Source organism: Montipora foliosa, chromosome 4, assembly GCF_036669935.1.
Source record: "Montipora foliosa isolate CH-2021 chromosome 4, ASM3666993v2, whole genome shotgun sequence".
Taxonomy (NCBI): domain Eukaryota; kingdom Metazoa; phylum Cnidaria; class Anthozoa; order Scleractinia; family Acroporidae; genus Montipora; species Montipora foliosa.
In genome coordinates, this window is record NC_090872.1 from 37,768,653 (window position 1) to 37,785,584 (window position 16,932).

Consider the following 16,932-nt stretch of genomic DNA (forward strand, 5'->3'; position numbering starts at 1 on the left):
ATTTAGAGAAATTGTATGGTAATATAGTCGAGAAAGTAGCTGTGCCTGTCTGTGTTCAAAGGAAGCTTTGACAATTGACATTAAAGCCGACACCAGAGTCGTTAAAATAAGCTTGCTCCCGGCGGGGATCGAACCCGCGACCTTCGCATTACTCCAGCACCTTAAGTGGCCGTTGCCAATACTGCTATAAGTACGACGCTCTAACCTACTGTGCTACGGGAGCTATGACATTTGTACTCGGAGTGGATTGTCCCCCACGAACCACCAGGTGGCTTCCCGATGACCCTTCAATTGTCTTTCGAGTGTCCTTTCCCACGACACCCATAATAATAATAATAATAATAATAATAATAATAATTATAAATGTTCGGCAGTATCTCAGTATGATCAAGCCCGAAATGCCCGTATTTGAAGAACCGAACAGGGTGGATATGCCTCACTGAGCCCAGGCATACCCGTCTCATATTCTTATTTAACGTTCCGCCAACACTGGTGAAGGAAGAAGCCCGGCTAGCTCAGTCGGTAGAGCATGAGACTCTTAATCTCAGGGTCGTGGGTTCGAGCCCCACGTTGGGCGGTGCATCTCTATTGCTGGCTTACTAAACGCTCTTTGTTCTTTTTGTATAAGTATCAATTTTGTTTTTTCGTAGAGTATCTTGACGATTTAGGGAGAACATCGACGTTAGAACATCGACTTCAAATGCAAAAGTTAGAGCTGAAACTGAGCTAAAGCAACAGAAGTAATAACACTTGCGGTGCCAAACACAATTTCCACAAGTAATCGGATTTTGATGAATTTGACATGCAAGTTGGACAGCGGTTGAAGGGTCCTTTCTTTTGTGTTGCCGTGTTCTTGTTCTATTACGCGGCTTGTTCTATTACGCGCCTTAAATCAAATCTTCGTTTGGCCCATTAACGACGTTGCACCTTTAGTTCGCCTCTTGGGATAGTCTTTATGAAGTCAAGAGTTGCAACCACAAGTAAAAATCAGACTTTTCCGAAATGGCAGCCTACTACTTGAAGTAACTCGTCGGTTGTGTCCGCCTCTATGGAAGCGAGCACCCGTTGTTTTTGCGAAATCGTAACCTGTCACAAAATGACATCACTAAAAGGGCGTTTGAAAACTTTATATTAGAAGGGTGCAAAGATGGACGACCATAGCCTGTAAATTGTAAGCAGAACTTGGTTAAAGATAGGTTCAGCTCTGTCTGACGATGAAGTGTGAAATGCTAGCTTTAAGATGAGAAGTCATGGGTTCGTGTACATTCCAAGGCCAATTTCCAACTCAGACGAAATCGACAGACCTAATAGGCTACCTGTATCCAATTCAAACCCTTTTGGGAATAAAAAGGTTTGTTCCAGGTATTTCCATATCATTTAAATATGAATGCTACATACAATACACAAAAAATCCTAATGCAGGGATATTTGAATTGGGTACAACATTGAGTTAGCCGATTAGGTCTATTAAGCTTGTTCCTCAAAGCTCAAGCCGAGATGAGATGCTCTAAAACGCATCATCTTTTGATTTGTCTAAGGAAAAGTATGTGGCCTCATTAATGCATTCCAATTGACGACGACGATAGCCTGTAAATTGTGAACAGAGTTTGGTTATTATTAAAGAAAGGTTCCGCTGAGAAAATGGAGTGTGAAATGCTAGCTTTGAGATAAGAAGTCATGGGTTCGTGTACGTTCCAAGGACAATTTCTAACTCAGTGTAAATCGATTAGGGTCTCGTTCGATTGACCTCATTCCGGAATAAGAATACGTGGAGTAATGATTAAAACGTTTATGTTGGCGCGTTTCAAAGCAGCAAGAATAATAAAAATATGTTTAAAATAGCATTTTAGCAGATGTTTGACAATTTTAATGTGAATCTCCGTAAAAGGAAGGATTTCTAACTTATATTCCTATTCCGGAATACGGTCAATCGAACGCATCCTAAGCTTTCTCCTCGAAGATGAAGCCGAAATGAGATGCTGTAACATGCATCATCTTTTGATTTGTCTAGTGAGAACGATGCGACCTCATTAATGCGTTCCCCTCAACGTGATTATGCACAACCACGTACAATGATTGTCATGGAAGTCAAATTTCAACAAACCTCACCTGAACATCAATAAAACGTAAGGCACCGATGGGAGTTGAACCCATGACCAACTGAGCTACGGTACCTTGCACGTAAACGTACACAAACTGCCACTGAAGTTAAGCCTTGGGATTTGATCAACGTCCTTTCATAAACTTGAAAAGAACTGTGGCTCTCAAAGAACCATCTGTCATTTCGATCAAAGAAAGGAAGCTTAACGAAATATATTTCACCGCTCACCAGTACATCAAGTCGCTTTGAATAGTCAGTAAGTTTGCCTCCGTGGCCTAATGGATAAGGCGTCGGCCTCCTTACTGCAAAGGAAAGCCGAAGATTGCGGGTTCAAGTCCCGTCGGAGGTGTTTGGACTCACTCTTTCGCCACAAGGTGCACACCTTTGAAAGAACTCTCCCTTTTCTTCCCAAATGGCGAGATTGAGAACGCCACCAAGTCAAAATTCGCCAAAGCGGAGCACCCTTCGTTCGCCAAACTCGGACACCACCACTTCCCAGCATTGCTTCAAGATCCGTAGTAACCAGCAGTCTCGGTCATAAATTTCTATGAAACTGATGCCACGTATCAGTTCACCGATTCCCCCCTTTTCAAAGTTGTAGACAAAAAGAGTAATGACCTTTTCCACGAATTCTCAAAGTTATTGCGCGATCGTCATTGAAAAGGGGGGAAAAGGTTGCATTATGGGTTGAGGTCACCATCTTTTTGGCTGGGGTTGAAACAGAATGGTACCCAATCCGAAGCTGTCTTTCTAACAGGTCAGCCGGTGAAAGTACATCCATGTCGCCATGCTGATCTTCCTTCAATACAAGTAATAATTGAGAACACCTGCAAAACTCTGCTTCGGCAAACTGATCAAAGCTTTTGGTGAGCGATAAAATGAATTTGGTCATTCATTTTAAACGTTGAGTGCGAGATTGACGATGATAATCCTCAGGATTTGATCAACCTTTTTTCATAACCTCGAGTACACCTAATCGGCTAACTCAATGTTGAACTCAATTTAAATCTCTCGGGATTAAGATTCTTTGTGATGATATGGAAATACCTGGAGCAAAACACTCAATTAGGCGATTGAGTCTATAGCACTGTAGTGTCATACTTGAGAAAGTGAGAAACTATGGTAACATATTGATTTAGAGAAATTGTATGGTAATATAGTCGAGAAAGTAGCTGTGCCTGTCTGTGTTCAAAGGAAGCTTTGACAATTGACATTAAAGCCGACACCAGAGTCGTTAAAATAAGCTTGCTCCCGGCGGGGATCGAACCCGCGACCTTCGCATTACTCCAGCACCTTAAGTGGCCGTTGCCAATACTGCTTATAAGTACGACGCTCTAACCTACTGTGCTACGGGAGCTATGACATTTGTACTCGGAGTGGATTGTCCCCCACGAACCACCAGGTGGCTTCCCGATGACCCTTCAATTGTCTTTCGAGTGTCCTTTCCCACGACACCCATAATAATAATAATAATAATAATAATAATAATAATAATAATTATAAATGTTCGGCAGTATCTCAGTATGATCAAGCCCGAAATGCCCGTATTTGAAGAACCGAACAGGGTGGATATGCCTCACTGAGCCCAGGCATACCCGTCTCATATTGTTATTTAACGTTCCGCCAACACTGGTGAAGGAAGAAGCCCGGCTAGCTCAGTCGGTAGAGCATGAGACTCTTAATCTCAGGGTCGTGGGTTCGAGCCCCACGTTGGGCGGTGCATCTCTATTGCTGGCTTACTAAACGCTCTTGTGTTCTTTTTGTATAAGTATCGGACGTTAGAACATCGACTTCAAATGCAAAAGTTAGAGCTGAAACTGAGCTAAAGCAACAGAAGTAATAACACTTGCGGTGCCAAACACAATTTCCACAAGTAATCGGATTTTGATGAATTTGACATGCAAGTTGGACAGCGGTTGAAGGGTCCTTTCTTTTGTTTGCCGTGTTCTTGTTCTATTACGCGGCTTGTTCTATTACGCGCCTTAAATCAAATCTTCGTTTGGCCCATTAACGACGTTGCACCTTTAGTTCGCCTCTTGGGATAGTCTTTATGAAGTCAAGAGTTGCAACCACAAGTAAAAATCAGACTTTTCCGAAATGGCAGCCTACTACTTGAAGTAACTCGTCGGTTGTGTCCGCCTCTATGGAAGCGAGCACCCGTTGTTTTTGCGAAATCGTAACCTGTCACAAAATGACATCACTAAAAGGGCGTTTGAAACTTTATATTAGAAGGGTGCAAAGATGGACGACCATAGCCTGTAAATTGTAAGCAGAACTTGGTTAAAGATAGGTTCAGCTCTGTCTGACGATGAAGTGTGAAATGCTAGCTTTAAGATGAGAAGTCATGGGTTCGTGTACATTCCAAGGCCAATTTCCAACTCAGACGAAATCGACAGACCTAATAGGCTACCTGTATCCAATTCAAACCCTTTTGGGAATAAAAAGGTTTGTTCCAGGTATTTCCATATCATTTAAATATGAATGCTACATACAATACACAAAAAATCCTAATGCAGGGATATTTGAATTGGGTACAACATTGAGTTAGCCGATTAGGTCTATTAAGCTTGTTCCTCAAAGCTCAAGCCGAGATGAGATGCTCTAAAACGCATCATCTTTTGATTTGTCTAAGGAAAAGTATGTGGCCTCATTAATGCATTCCAATTGACGACGACGATAGCCTGTAAATTGTGAACAGAGTTTGGTTATTATTAAAGAAAGGTTCCGCTGAGAAAATGGAGTGTGAAATGCTAGCTTTGAGATAAGAAGTCATGGGTTCGTGTACGTTCCAAGGACAATTTCTAACTCAGTGTAAATCGATTAGGGTCTCGTTCGATTGACCTCATTCCGGAATAAGAATACGTGGAGTAATGATTAAAACGTTATGTTTGGCGCGTTTCAAAGCAGCAAGAATAATAAAAATATGTTTAAAATAGCATTTTAGCAGATGTTTGACAATTTTAATGTGAATCTCCGTAAAAGGAAGGATTTCTAACTTATATTCCTATTCCGGAATACGGTCAATCGAACGCATCCTAAGCTTTCTCCTCGAAGATGAAGCCGAAATGAGATGCTGTAACATGCATCATCTTTTGATTTGTCTAGTGAGAACGATGCGACCTCATTAATGCGTTCCCCTCAACGTGATTATGCACAACCACGTACAATGATTGTCATGGAAGTCAAATTTCAACAAACCTCACCTGAACATCAATAAAACGTAAGGCACCGATGGGAGTTGAACCCATGACCAACTGAGCTACGGTACCTTGCACGTAAACGTACACAAACTGCCACTGAAGTTAAGCCTTGGGATTTGATCAACGTCCTTTCATAAACTTGAAAAGAACTGTGGCTCTCAAAGAACCATCTGTCATTTCGATCAAAGAAAGGAAGCTTAACGAAATATATTTCACCGCTCACCAGTACATCAAGTCGCTTTGAATAGTCAGTAAGTTTGCCTCCGTGGCCTAATGGATAAGGCGTCGGCCTCCTACTGCAAAAGGAAAGCCGAAGATTGCGGGTTCAAGTCCCGTCGGAGGTGTTTGGACTCACTCTTTCGCCACAAGGTGCACACCTTTGAAAGAACTCTCCCTTTTCTTCCCAAATGGCGAGATTGAGAACGCCACCAAGTCAAAATTCGCCAAAGCGGAGCACCCTTCGTTCGCCAAACTCGGACACCACCACTTCCCAGCATTGCTTCAAGATCCGTAGTAACCAGCAGTCTCGGTCATAAATTTCTATGAAACTGGATGCCACGTATCAGTTCACCGATTCCCCCCTTTTCAAAGTTGTAGACAAAAAGAGTAATGACCTTTTCCACGAATTCTCAAAGTTATTGCGCGATCGTCATTGAAAAGGGGGGAAAAGGTTGCATTATGGGTTGAGGTCACCATCTTTTTGGCTGGGGTTGAAACAGAATGGTACCCAATCCGAAGCTGTCTTTCTAACAGGTCAGCCGGTGAAAGTACATCCATGTCGCCATGCTGATCTTCCTTCAAATACAAGTAATAATTGAGAACACCTGCAAAACTCTGCTTCGGCAAACTGATCAAAGCTTTTGGTGAGCGATAAAATGAATTTGGTCATTCATTTTAAACGTTGAGTGCGAGATTGACGATGATAATCCTCAGGATTTGATCAACCTTTTTTCATAACCTCGAGTACACCTAATCGGCTAACTCAATGTTGAACTCAATTTAAATCTCTCGGGATTAAGATTCTTTGTGATGATATGGAAATACCTGGAGCAAAACACTCAATTAGGCGATTGAGTCTATAGCACTGTAGTGTCATACTTGAGAAAGTGAGAAACTATGGTAACATATTGATTTAGAGAAATTGTATGGTAATATAGTCGAGAAAGTAGCTGTGCCTGTCTGTGTTCAAAGGAAGCTTTGACAATTGACATTAAAGCCGACACCAGAGTCGTTAAAATAAGCTTGCTCCCGGCGGGGATCGAACCCGCGACCTTCGCATTACTCCAGCACCTTAAGTGGCCGTTGCCAATACTGCTTATAAGTACGACGCTCTAACCTACTGTGCTACGGGAGCTATGACATTTGTACTCGGAGTGGATTGTCCCCCACGAACCACCAGGTGGCTTCCCGATGACCCTTCAATTGTCTTTCGAGTGTCCTTTCCCACGACACCCATAATAATAATAATAATAATAATAATAATAATAATTATAAATGTTCGGCAGTATCTCAGTATGATCAAGCCCGAAATGCCCGTATTTGAAGAACCGAACAGGGTGGATATGCCTCACTGAGCCCAGGCATACCCGTCTCATATTGTTATTTAACGTTCCGCCAACACTGGTGAAGGAAGGAGCCCGGCTAGCTCAGTCGGTAGAGCATGAGACTCTTAATCTCAGGGTCGTGGGTTCGAGCCCCACGTTGGGCGGTGCATCTCTATTGCTGGCTTACTAAACGCTCTTGTGTTCTTTTTGTATAAGTATCAATTTTGTTTTTTCGTAGAGTATCAACTTGATAGATTTCCAGGGAGTCACGGACGTTAGAACATCGACTTCAAATGCAAAAGTTAGAGCTGAAACTGAGCTAAAGCAACAGAAGTAATAACACTTGCGGTGCCAAACACAATTTCCACAAGTAATCGGATTTTGATGAATTTGACATGCAAGTTGGACAGCGGTTGAAGGGTCCTTTCTTTTGTTTGCCGTGTTCTTGTTCTATTACGCGGCTTGTTCTATTACGCGCCTTAAATCAAATCTTCGTTTGGCCCATTAACGACGTTGCACCTTTAGTTCGCCTCTTGGGATAGTCTTTATGAAGTCAAGAGTTGCAACCACAAGTAAAAATCAGACTTTTCCGAAATGGCAGCCTACTACTTGAAGTAACTCGTCGGTTGTGTCCGCCTCTATGGAAGCGAGCACCCGTTGTTTTTGCGAAATCGTAACCTGTCACAAAATGACATCACTAAAAGGGCGTTTGAAACTTTATATTAGAAGGGTGCAAAGATGGACGACCATAGCCTGTAAATTGTAAGCAGAACTTGGTTAAAGATAGGTTCAGCTCTGTCTGACGATGAAGTGTGAAATGCTAGCTTTAAGATGAGAAGTCATGGGTTCGTGTACATTCCAAGGCCAATTTCCAACTCAGACGAAATCGACAGACCTAATAGGCTACCTGTATCCAATTCAAACCCTTTTGGGAATAAAAAGGTTTGTTCCAGGTATTTCCATATCATTTAAATATGAATGCTACATACAATACACAAAAAATCCTAATGCAGGGATATTTGAATTGGGTACAACATTGAGTTAGCCGATTAGGTCTATTAAGCTTGTTCCTCAAAGCTCAAGCCGAGATGAGATGCTCTAAAACGCATCATCTTTTGATTTGTCTAAGGAAAAGTATGTGGCCTCATTAATGCATTCCAATTGACGACGACGATAGCCTGTAAATTGTGAACAGAGTTTGGTTATTATTAAAGAAAGGTTCCGCTGAGAAAATGGAGTGTGAAATGCTAGCTTTGAGATAAGAAGTCATGGGTTCGTGTACGTTCCAAGGACAATTTCTAACTCAGTGTAAATCGATTAGGGTCTCGTTCGATTGACCTCATTCCGGAATAAGAATACGTGGAGTAATGATTAAAACGTTATGTTTGGCGCGTTTCAAAGCAGCAAGAATAATAAAAATATGTTTAAAATAGCATTTTAGCAGATGTTTGACAATTTTAATGTGAATCTCCGTAAAAGGAAGGATTTCTAACTTATATTCCTATTCCGGAATACGGTCAATCGAACGCATCCTAAGCTTTCTCCTCGAAGATGAAGCCGAAATGAGATGCTGTAACATGCATCATCTTTTGATTTGTCTAGTGAGAACGATGCGACCTCATTAATGCGTTCCCCTCAACGTGATTATGCACAACCACGTACAATGATTGTCATGGAAGTCAAATTTCAACAAACCTCACCTGAACATCAATAAAACGTAAGGCACCGATGGGAGTTGAACCCATGACCAACTGAGCTACGGTACCTTGCACGTAAACGTACACAAACTGCCACTGAAGTTAAGCCTTGGGATTTGATCAACGTCCTTTCATAAACTTGAAAAGCACTGTGGCTCTCAAAGAACCATCTGTCATTTCGATCAAAGAAAGGAAGCTTAACGAAATATATTTCACCGCTCACCAGTACATCAAGTCGCTTTGAATAGTCAGTAAGTTTGCCTCCTGGCCTAATGGATAAGGCGTCGGCCTCCTTACTGCAAAAGGAAAGCCGAAGATTGCGGGTTCAAGTCCCGTCGGAGGTGTTTGGACTCACTCTTTCGCCACAAGGTGCACACCTTTGAAAGAACTCTCCCTTTTCTTCCCAAATGGCGAGATTGAGAACGCCACCAAGTCAAAATTCGCCAAAGCGGAGCACCCTTCGTTCGCCAAACTCGGACACCACCACTTCCCAGCATTGCTTCAAGATCCGTAGTAACCAGCAGTCTCGGTCATAAATTTCTATGAAACTGGATGCCACGTATCAGTTCACCGATTCCCCCCTTTTCAAAGTTGTAGACAAAAAGAGTAATGACCTTTTCCACGAATTCTCAAAGTTATTGCGCGATCGTCATTGAAAAGGGGGGAAAAGGTTGCATTATGGGTTGAGGTCACCATCTTTTTGGCTGGGGTTGAAACAGAATGGTACCCAATCCGAAGCTGTCTTTCTAACAGGTCAGCCGGTGAAAGTACATCCATGTCGCCATGCTGATCTTCCTTCAAATACAAGTAATAATTGAGAACACCTGCAAAACTCTGCTTCGGCAAACTGATCAAAGCTTTTGGTGAGCGATAAAATGAATTTGGTCATTCATTTTAAACGTTGAGTGCGAGATTGACGATGATAATCCTCAGGATTTGATCAACCTTTTTTCATAACCTCGAGTACACCTAATCGGCTAACTCAATGTTGAACTCAATTTAAATCTCTCGGGATTAAGATTCTTTGTGATGATATGGAAATACCTGGAGCAAAACACTCAATTAGGCGATTGAGTCTATAGCACTGTAGTGTCATACTTGAGAAAGTGAGAAACTATGGTAACATATTGATTTAGAGAAATTGTATGGTAATATAGTCGAGAAAGTAGCTGTGCCTGTCTGTGTTCAAAGGAAGCTTTGACAATTGACATTAAAGCCGACACCAGAGTCGTTAAAATAAGCTTGCTCCCGGCGGGGATCGAACCCGCGACCTTCGCATTACTCCAGCACCTTAAGTGGCCGTTGCCAATACTGCTTATAAGTACGACGCTCTAACCTACTGTGCTACGGGAGCTATGACATTTGTACTCGGAGTGGATTGTCCCCCACGAACCACCAGGTGGCTTCCCGATGACCCTTCAATTGTCTTTCGAGTGTCCTTTCCCACGACACCCATAATAATAATAATAATAATAATAATAATAATAATTATAAATGTTCGGCAGTATCTCAGTATGATCAAGCCCGAAATGCCCGTATTTGAAGAACCGAACAGGGTGGATATGCCTCACTGAGCCCAGGCATACCCGTCTCATATTCTTATTTAACGTTCCGCCAACACTGGTGAAGGAAGAAGCCCGGCTAGCTCAGTCGGTAGAGCATGAGACTCTTAATCTCAGGGTCGTGGGTTCGAGCCCCACGTTGGGCGGTGCATCTCTATTGCTGGCTTACTAAACGCTCTTGTGTTCTTTTTGTATAAGTATCGGACGTTAGAACATCGACTTCAAATGCAAAAGTTAGAGCTGAAACTGAGCTAAAGCAACAGAAGTAATAACACTTGCGGTGCCAAACACAATTTCCACAAGTAATCGGATTTTGATGAATTTGACATGCAAGTTGGACAGCGGTTGAAGGGTCCTTTCTTTTGTTTGCCGTGTTCTTGTTCTATTACGCGGCTTGTTCTATTACGCGCCTTAAATCAAATCTTCGTTTGGCCCATTAACGACGTTGCACCTTTAGTTCGCCTCTTGGGATAGTCTTTATGAAGTCAAGAGTTGCAACCACAAGTAAAAATCAGACTTTTCCGAAATGGCAGCCTACTACTTGAAGTAACTCGTCGGTTGTGTCCGCCTCTATGGAAGCGAGCACCCGTTGTTTTTGCGAAATCGTAACCTGTCACAAAATGACATCACTAAAAGGGCGTTTGAAACTTTATATTAGAAGGGTGCAAAGATGGACGACCATAGCCTGTAAATTGTAAGCAGAACTTGGTTAAAGATAGGTTCAGCTCTGTCTGACGATGAAGTGTGAAATGCTAGCTTTAAGATGAGAAGTCATGGGTTCGTGTACATTCCAAGGCCAATTTCCAACTCAGACGAAATCGACAGACCTAATAGGCTACCTGTATCCAATTCAAACCCTTTTGGGAATAAAAAGGTTTGTTCCAGGTATTTCCATATCATTTAAATATGAATGCTACATACAATACACAAAAAATCCTAATGCAGGGATATTTGAATTGGGTACAACATTGAGTTAGCCGATTAGGTCTATTAAGCTTGTTCCTCAAAGCTCAAGCCGAGATGAGATGCTCTAAAACGCATCATCTTTTGATTTGTCTAAGGAAAAGTATGTGGCCTCATTAATGCATTCCAATTGACGACGACGATAGCCTGTAAATTGTGAACAGAGTTTGGTTATTATTAAAGAAAGGTTCCGCTGAGAAAATGGAGTGTGAAATGCTAGCTTTGAGATAAGAAGTCATGGGTTCGTGTACGTTCCAAGGACAATTTCTAACTCAGTGTAAATCGATTAGGGTCTCGTTCGATTGACCTCATTCCGGAATAAGAATACGTGGAGTAATGATTAAAACGTTATGTTTGGCGCGTTTCAAAGCAGCAAGAATAATAAAATATGTTTAAAATAGCATTTTAGCAGATGTTTGACAATTTTAATGTGAATCTCCGTAAAAGGAAGGATTTCTAACTTATATTCCTATTCCGGAATACGGTCAATCGAACGCATCCTAAGCTTTCTCCTCGAAGATGAAGCCGAAATGAGATGCTGTAACATGCATCATCTTTTGATTTGTCTAGTGAGAACGATGCGACCTCATTAATGCGTTCCCCTCAACGTGATTATGCACAACCACGTACAATGATTGTCATGGAAGTCAAATTTCAACAAACCTCACCTGAACATCAATAAAACGTAAGGCACCGATGGGAGTTGAACCCATGACCAACTGAGCTACGGTACCTTGCACGTAAACGTACACAAACTGCCACTGAAGTTAAGCCTTGGGATTTGATCAACGTCCTTTCATAAACTTGAAAAGAACTGTGGCTCTCAAAGAACCATCTGTCATTTCGATCAAAGAAAGGAAGCTTAACGAAATATATTTCACCGCTCACCAGTACATCAAGTCGCTTTGAATAGTCAGTAAGTTTGCCTCCGTGGCCTAATGGATAAGGCGTCGGCCTCCTACTGCAAAAGGAAAGCCGAAGATTGCGGGTTCAAGTCCCGTCGGAGGTGTTTGGACTCACTCTTTCGCCACAAGGTGCACACCTTTGAAAGAACTCTCCCCTTTTCTTCCCAAATGGCGAGATTGAGAACGCCACCAAGTCAAAATTCGCCAAAGCGGAGCACCCTTCGTTCGCCAAACTCGGACACCCACACTTCCCAGCATTGCTTCAAGATCCGTAGTAACCAGCAGTCTCGGTCATAAATTTCTATGAAACTGGATGCCACGTATCAGTTCACCGATTCCCCCCTTTTCAAAGTTGTAGACAAAAAGAGTAATGACCTTTTCCACGAATTCTCAAAGTTATTGCGCGATCGTCATTGAAAAGGGGGGAAAAGGTTGCATTATGGGTTGAGGTCACCATCTTTTTGGCTGGGGTTGAAACAGAATGGTACCCAATCCGAAGCTGTCTTTCTAACAGGTCAGCCGGTGAAAGTACATCCATGTCGCCATGCTGATCTTCCTTCAAATACAAGTAATAATTGAGAACACCTGCAAAACTCTGCTTCGGCAAACTGATCAAAGCTTTTGGTGAGCGATAAAATGAATTTGGTCATTCATTTTAAACGTTGAGTGCGAGATTGACGATGATAATCCTCAGGATTTGATCAACCTTTTTTCATAACCTCGAGTACACCTAATCGGCTAACTCAATGTTGAACTCAATTTAAATCTCTCGGGATTAAGATTCTTTGTGATGATATGGAAATACCTGGAGCAAAACACTCAATTAGGCGATTGAGTCTATAGCACTGTAGTGTCATACTTGAGAAAGTGAGAAACTATGGTAACATATTGATTTAGAGAAATTGTATGGTAATATAGTCGAGAAAGTAGCTGTGCCTGTCTGTGTTCAAAGGAAGCTTTGACAATTGACATTAAAGCCGACACCAGAGTCGTTAAAATAAGCTTGCTCCCGGCGGGGATCGAACCCGCGACCTTCGCATTACTCCAGCACCTTAAGTGGCCGTTGCCAATACTGCTTATAAGTACGACGCTCTAACCTACTGTGCTACGGGAGCTATGACATTTGTACTCGGAGTGGATTGTCCCCCACGAACCACCAGGTGGCTTCCCGATGACCCTTCAATTGTCTTTCGAGTGTCCTTTCCCACGACACCATAATAATAATAATAATAATAATAATAATAATAATAATAATAATTATAAATGTTCGGCAGTATCTCAGTATGATCAAGCCCGAAATGCCCGTATTTGAAGAACCGAACAGGGTGGATATGCCTCACTGAGCCCAGGCATACCCGTCTCATATTGTTATTTAACGTTCCGCCAACACTGGTGAAGGAAGGAGCCCGGCTAGCTCAGTCGGTAGAGCATGAGACTCTTAATCTCAGGGTCGTGGGTCGAGCCCCACGTTGGGCGGTGCATCTCTATTGCTGGCTTACTAAACGCTCTTGTGTTCTTTTTGTATAAGTATCGTAGGACGTTTCCAGGGACATCGAACATCTTCAAATGCAAAAGTTAGAGCTGAAACTGAGCTAAAGCAACAGAAGTAATAACACTTGCGGTGCCAAACACAATTTCCACAAGTAATCGGATTTTGATGAATTTGACATGCAAGTTGGACAGCGGTTGAAGGGTCCTTTCTTTTGTTTGCCGTGTTCTTGTTCTATTACGCGGCTTGTTCTATTACGCGCCTTAAATCAAATCTTCGTTTGGCCCATTAACGACGTTGCACCTTTAGTTCGCCTCTTGGGATAGTCTTTATGAAGTCAAGAGTTGCAACCACAAGTAAAAATCAGACTTTTCCGAAATGGCAGCCTACTACTTGAAGTAACTCGTCGGTTGTGTCCGCCTCTATGGAAGCGAGCACCCGTTGTTTTTGCGAAATCGTAACCTGTCACAAAATGACATCACTAAAAGGGCGTTTGAAACTTTATATTAGAAGGGTGCAAAGATGGACGACCCATAGCCTGTAAATTGTAAGCAGAACTTGGTTAAAGATAGGTTCAGCTCTGTCTGACGATGAAGTGTGAAATGCTAGCTTTAAGATGAGAAGTCATGGGTTCGTGTACATTCCAAGGCCAATTTCCAACTCAGACGAAATCGACAGACCTAATAGGCTACCTGTATCCAATTCAAACCCTTTTGGGAATAAAAAAGTTTGTTCCAGGTATTTCCATATCATTTAAATATGAATGCTACATACAATACACAAAAAATCCTAATGCAGGGATATTTGAATTGGGTACAACATTGAGTTAGCCGATTAGGTCTATTAAGCTTGTTCCTCAAAGCTCAAGCCGAGATGAGATGCTCTAAAACGCATCATCTTTTGATTTGTCTAGGGAAAAGTATGTGGCCTCATTAATGCATTCCAATTGACGACGACGATAGCCTGTAAATTGTGAACAGAGTTTGGTATTATTAAAGAAAGGTTCCGCTGAGAAAATGGAGTGTGAAATGCTAGCTTTGAGATAAGAAGTCATGGGTTCGTGTACGTTCCAAGGACAATTTCTAACTCAGTGTAAATCGATTAGGGTCTCGTTCGATTGACCTCATTCCGGAATAAGAATACGTGGAGTAATGATTAAAACGTTATGTTTGGCGCGTTTCAAAGCAGCAAGAATAATAAAAATATGTTTAAAATAGCATTTTAGCAGATGTTTGACAATTTTAATGTGAATCTCCGTAAAAGGAGGATTTCTAACTTATATTCCTATTCCGGAATACGGTCAATCGAACGCATCCTAAGCTTTCTCCTCGAAGATGAAGCCGAAATGAGATGCTGTAACATGCATCATCTTTTGATTTGTCTAGTGAGAACGATGCGACCTCATTAATGCGTTCCCCTCAACGTGATTATGCACAACCACGTACAATGATTGTCATGGAAGTCAAATTTCAACAAACCTCACCTGAACATCAATAAAACGTAAGGCACCGATGGGAGTTGAACCCATGACCAACTGAGCTACGGTACCTTGCACGTAAACGTACACAAACTGCCACTGAAGTTAAGCCTTGGGATTTGATCAACGTCCTTTCATAAACTGAAAAGAACTGTGGCTCTCAAAGAACCATCTGTCATTTCGATCAAAGAAAGGAAGCTTAACGAAATATATTTTCACCGCTCACCAGTACATCAAGTCGCTTTGAATAGTCAGTAAGTTTGCCTCCGTGGCCTAATGGATAAGGCGTCGGCCTCCTACTGCAAAAGGAAAGCCGAAGATTGCGGGTTCAAGTCCCGTCGGAGGTGTTTGGACTCACTCTTTCGCCACAAGTGCACACCTTTGAAAGAACTCTCCCTTTTCTTCCCAAATGGCGAGATTGAGAACGCCACCAAGTCAAAATTCGCCAAAGCGGAGCACCCTTCGTTCGCCAAACTCGGACACCACCACTTCCCAGCATTGCTTCAAGATCCGTAGTAACCAGCAGTCTCGGTCATAAATTTCTATGAAACTGGATGCCACGTATCAGTTCACCGATTCCCCCCTTTTCAAAGTTGTAGACAAAAAGAGTAATGACCTTTTCCACGAATTCTCAAAGTTATTGCGCGATCGTCATTGAAAAGGGGGGAAAAGGTTGCATTATGGTTGAGGTCACCATCTTTTTGGCTGGGGTTGAAACAGAATGGTACCCAATCCGAAGCTGTCTTTCTAACAGGTCAGCCGGTGAAAGTACATCCATGTCGCCATGCTGATCTTCCTTCAAATACAAGTAATAATTGAGAACACCTGCAAAACTCTGCTTCGGCAAACTGATCAAAGCTTTTGGTGAGCGATAAAATGAATTTGGTCATTCATTTTAAACGTTGAGTGCGAGATTGACGATGATAATCCTCAGGATTTGATCAACCTTTTTTCATAACCTCGAGTACACCTAATCGGCTAACTCAATGTTGAACTCAATTTAAATCTCTCGGGATTAAGATTCTTTGTGATGATATGGAAATACCTGGAGCAAACACTCAATTAGGCGATTGAGTCTATAGCACTGTAGTGTCATACTTGAGAAAGTGAGAAACTATGGTAACATATTGATTTAGAGAAATTGTATGGTAATATAGTCGAGAAAGTAGCTGTGCCTGTCTGTGTTCAAAGGAAGCTTTGACAATTGACATTAAAGCCGACACCAGAGTCGTTAAAATAAGCTTGCTCCCGGCGGGGATCGAACCCGCGACCTTCGCATTACTCCAGCACCTTAAGTGGCCGTTGCCAATACTGCTATAAGTACGACGCTCTAACCTACTGTGCTACGGGAGCTATGACATTTGTACTCGGAGTGGATTGTCCCCCACGAACCACCAGGTGGCTTCCCGATGACCCTTCAATTGTCTTTCGAGTGTCCTTTCCCACGACACCCATAATAATAATAATAATAATAATAATAATAATAATTATAAATGTTCGGCAGTATCTCAGTATGATCAAGCCCGAAATGCCCGTATTTGAAGAACCGAACAGGGTGGATATGCCTCACTGAGCCCAGGCATACCCGTCTCATATTCTTATTTAACGTTCCGCCAACACTGGTGAAGGAAGAAGCCCGGCTAGCTCAGTCGGTAGAGCATGAGACTCTTAATCTCAGGGTCGTGGGTTCGAGCCCCACGTTGGGCGGTGCATCTCTATTGCTGGCTTACTAAACGCTCTTTGTTCTTTTTGTATAAGTATCAATTTTGTTTTTTCGTAGAGTATCTTGACGATTTAGGGAGAACATCGACGTTAGAACATCGACTTCAAATGCAAAAGTTAGAGCTGAAACTGAGCTAAAGCAACAGAAGTAATAACACTTGCGGTGCCAAACACAATTTCCACAAGTAATCGGATTTTGATGAATTTGACATGCAAGTTGGACAGCGGTTGAAGGGTCCTTTCTTTTGTGTTGCCGTGTTCTTGTTCTATTA

At 42.2% G+C, this 16,932-nt stretch overlaps 16 non-coding genes across 16 annotated transcripts; 10 read left to right on the forward strand and 6 right to left on the reverse strand.

Annotated features, from left to right (window-relative positions):
• Positions 1–113: 113 nt before the first annotated feature.
• On the reverse strand, positions 114–223 carry Trnai-uau (transfer RNA isoleucine (anticodon UAU)). Its single transcript has 2 exons — positions 186–223; positions 114–149 (listed from the first exon to the last, which is right to left on the reverse strand). It is a non-coding gene; the product is annotated as a tRNA-Ile (tRNA).
• A 281-nt stretch (positions 224–504) lies between these two features.
• Trnak-cuu (transfer RNA lysine (anticodon CUU)) lies at positions 505–577 on the forward strand. Its single transcript has one exon. It is a non-coding gene; the product is annotated as a tRNA-Lys (tRNA).
• A 1,788-nt stretch (positions 578–2,365) lies between these two features.
• Positions 2,366–2,450, forward strand: Trnar-ccu (transfer RNA arginine (anticodon CCU)). Its single transcript is given in 2 exon segments — positions 2,366–2,402; positions 2,415–2,450. It is a non-coding gene; the product is annotated as a tRNA-Arg (tRNA).
• Positions 2,451–3,347: 897 nt separating this feature from the next.
• Positions 3,348–3,458, reverse strand: Trnai-uau (transfer RNA isoleucine (anticodon UAU)). The gene is made up of 2 exons: positions 3,421–3,458; positions 3,348–3,383 (listed from the first exon to the last, which is right to left on the reverse strand). It is a non-coding gene; the product is annotated as a tRNA-Ile (tRNA).
• Positions 3,459–3,745: 287 nt separating this feature from the next.
• On the forward strand, positions 3,746–3,818 carry Trnak-cuu (transfer RNA lysine (anticodon CUU)). The gene has a single exon. It is a non-coding gene; the product is annotated as a tRNA-Lys (tRNA).
• Positions 3,819–5,560: 1,742 nt separating this feature from the next.
• Positions 5,561–5,645, forward strand: Trnar-ccu (transfer RNA arginine (anticodon CCU)). Its single transcript is given in 2 exon segments — positions 5,561–5,597; positions 5,610–5,645. It is a non-coding gene; the product is annotated as a tRNA-Arg (tRNA).
• Positions 5,646–6,544: 899 nt separating this feature from the next.
• Positions 6,545–6,655, reverse strand: Trnai-uau (transfer RNA isoleucine (anticodon UAU)). The gene is made up of 2 exons: positions 6,618–6,655; positions 6,545–6,580 (listed from the first exon to the last, which is right to left on the reverse strand). It is a non-coding gene; the product is annotated as a tRNA-Ile (tRNA).
• A 281-nt stretch (positions 6,656–6,936) lies between these two features.
• Trnak-cuu (transfer RNA lysine (anticodon CUU)) lies at positions 6,937–7,009 on the forward strand. Its single transcript has one exon. It is a non-coding gene; the product is annotated as a tRNA-Lys (tRNA).
• A 2,776-nt stretch (positions 7,010–9,785) lies between these two features.
• Trnai-uau (transfer RNA isoleucine (anticodon UAU)) lies at positions 9,786–9,896 on the reverse strand. The gene is made up of 2 exons: positions 9,859–9,896; positions 9,786–9,821 (listed from the first exon to the last, which is right to left on the reverse strand). It is a non-coding gene; the product is annotated as a tRNA-Ile (tRNA).
• A 281-nt stretch (positions 9,897–10,177) lies between these two features.
• Positions 10,178–10,250, forward strand: Trnak-cuu (transfer RNA lysine (anticodon CUU)). Its single transcript has one exon. It is a non-coding gene; the product is annotated as a tRNA-Lys (tRNA).
• Positions 10,251–11,991: 1,741 nt separating this feature from the next.
• On the forward strand, positions 11,992–12,076 carry Trnar-ccu (transfer RNA arginine (anticodon CCU)). The gene is given in 2 exon segments: positions 11,992–12,028; positions 12,041–12,076. It is a non-coding gene; the product is annotated as a tRNA-Arg (tRNA).
• A 900-nt stretch (positions 12,077–12,976) lies between these two features.
• On the reverse strand, positions 12,977–13,087 carry Trnai-uau (transfer RNA isoleucine (anticodon UAU)). Its single transcript has 2 exons — positions 13,050–13,087; positions 12,977–13,012 (listed from the first exon to the last, which is right to left on the reverse strand). It is a non-coding gene; the product is annotated as a tRNA-Ile (tRNA).
• A 289-nt stretch (positions 13,088–13,376) lies between these two features.
• Positions 13,377–13,448, forward strand: Trnak-cuu (transfer RNA lysine (anticodon CUU)). The gene has a single exon. It is a non-coding gene; the product is annotated as a tRNA-Lys (tRNA).
• A 1,752-nt stretch (positions 13,449–15,200) lies between these two features.
• On the forward strand, positions 15,201–15,285 carry Trnar-ccu (transfer RNA arginine (anticodon CCU)). Its single transcript is given in 2 exon segments — positions 15,201–15,237; positions 15,250–15,285. It is a non-coding gene; the product is annotated as a tRNA-Arg (tRNA).
• Positions 15,286–16,181: 896 nt separating this feature from the next.
• Trnai-uau (transfer RNA isoleucine (anticodon UAU)) lies at positions 16,182–16,291 on the reverse strand. Its single transcript has 2 exons — positions 16,254–16,291; positions 16,182–16,217 (listed from the first exon to the last, which is right to left on the reverse strand). It is a non-coding gene; the product is annotated as a tRNA-Ile (tRNA).
• Positions 16,292–16,572: 281 nt separating this feature from the next.
• On the forward strand, positions 16,573–16,645 carry Trnak-cuu (transfer RNA lysine (anticodon CUU)). The gene has a single exon. It is a non-coding gene; the product is annotated as a tRNA-Lys (tRNA).
• The last annotated feature ends 287 nt before the right edge of the window (positions 16,646–16,932 follow it).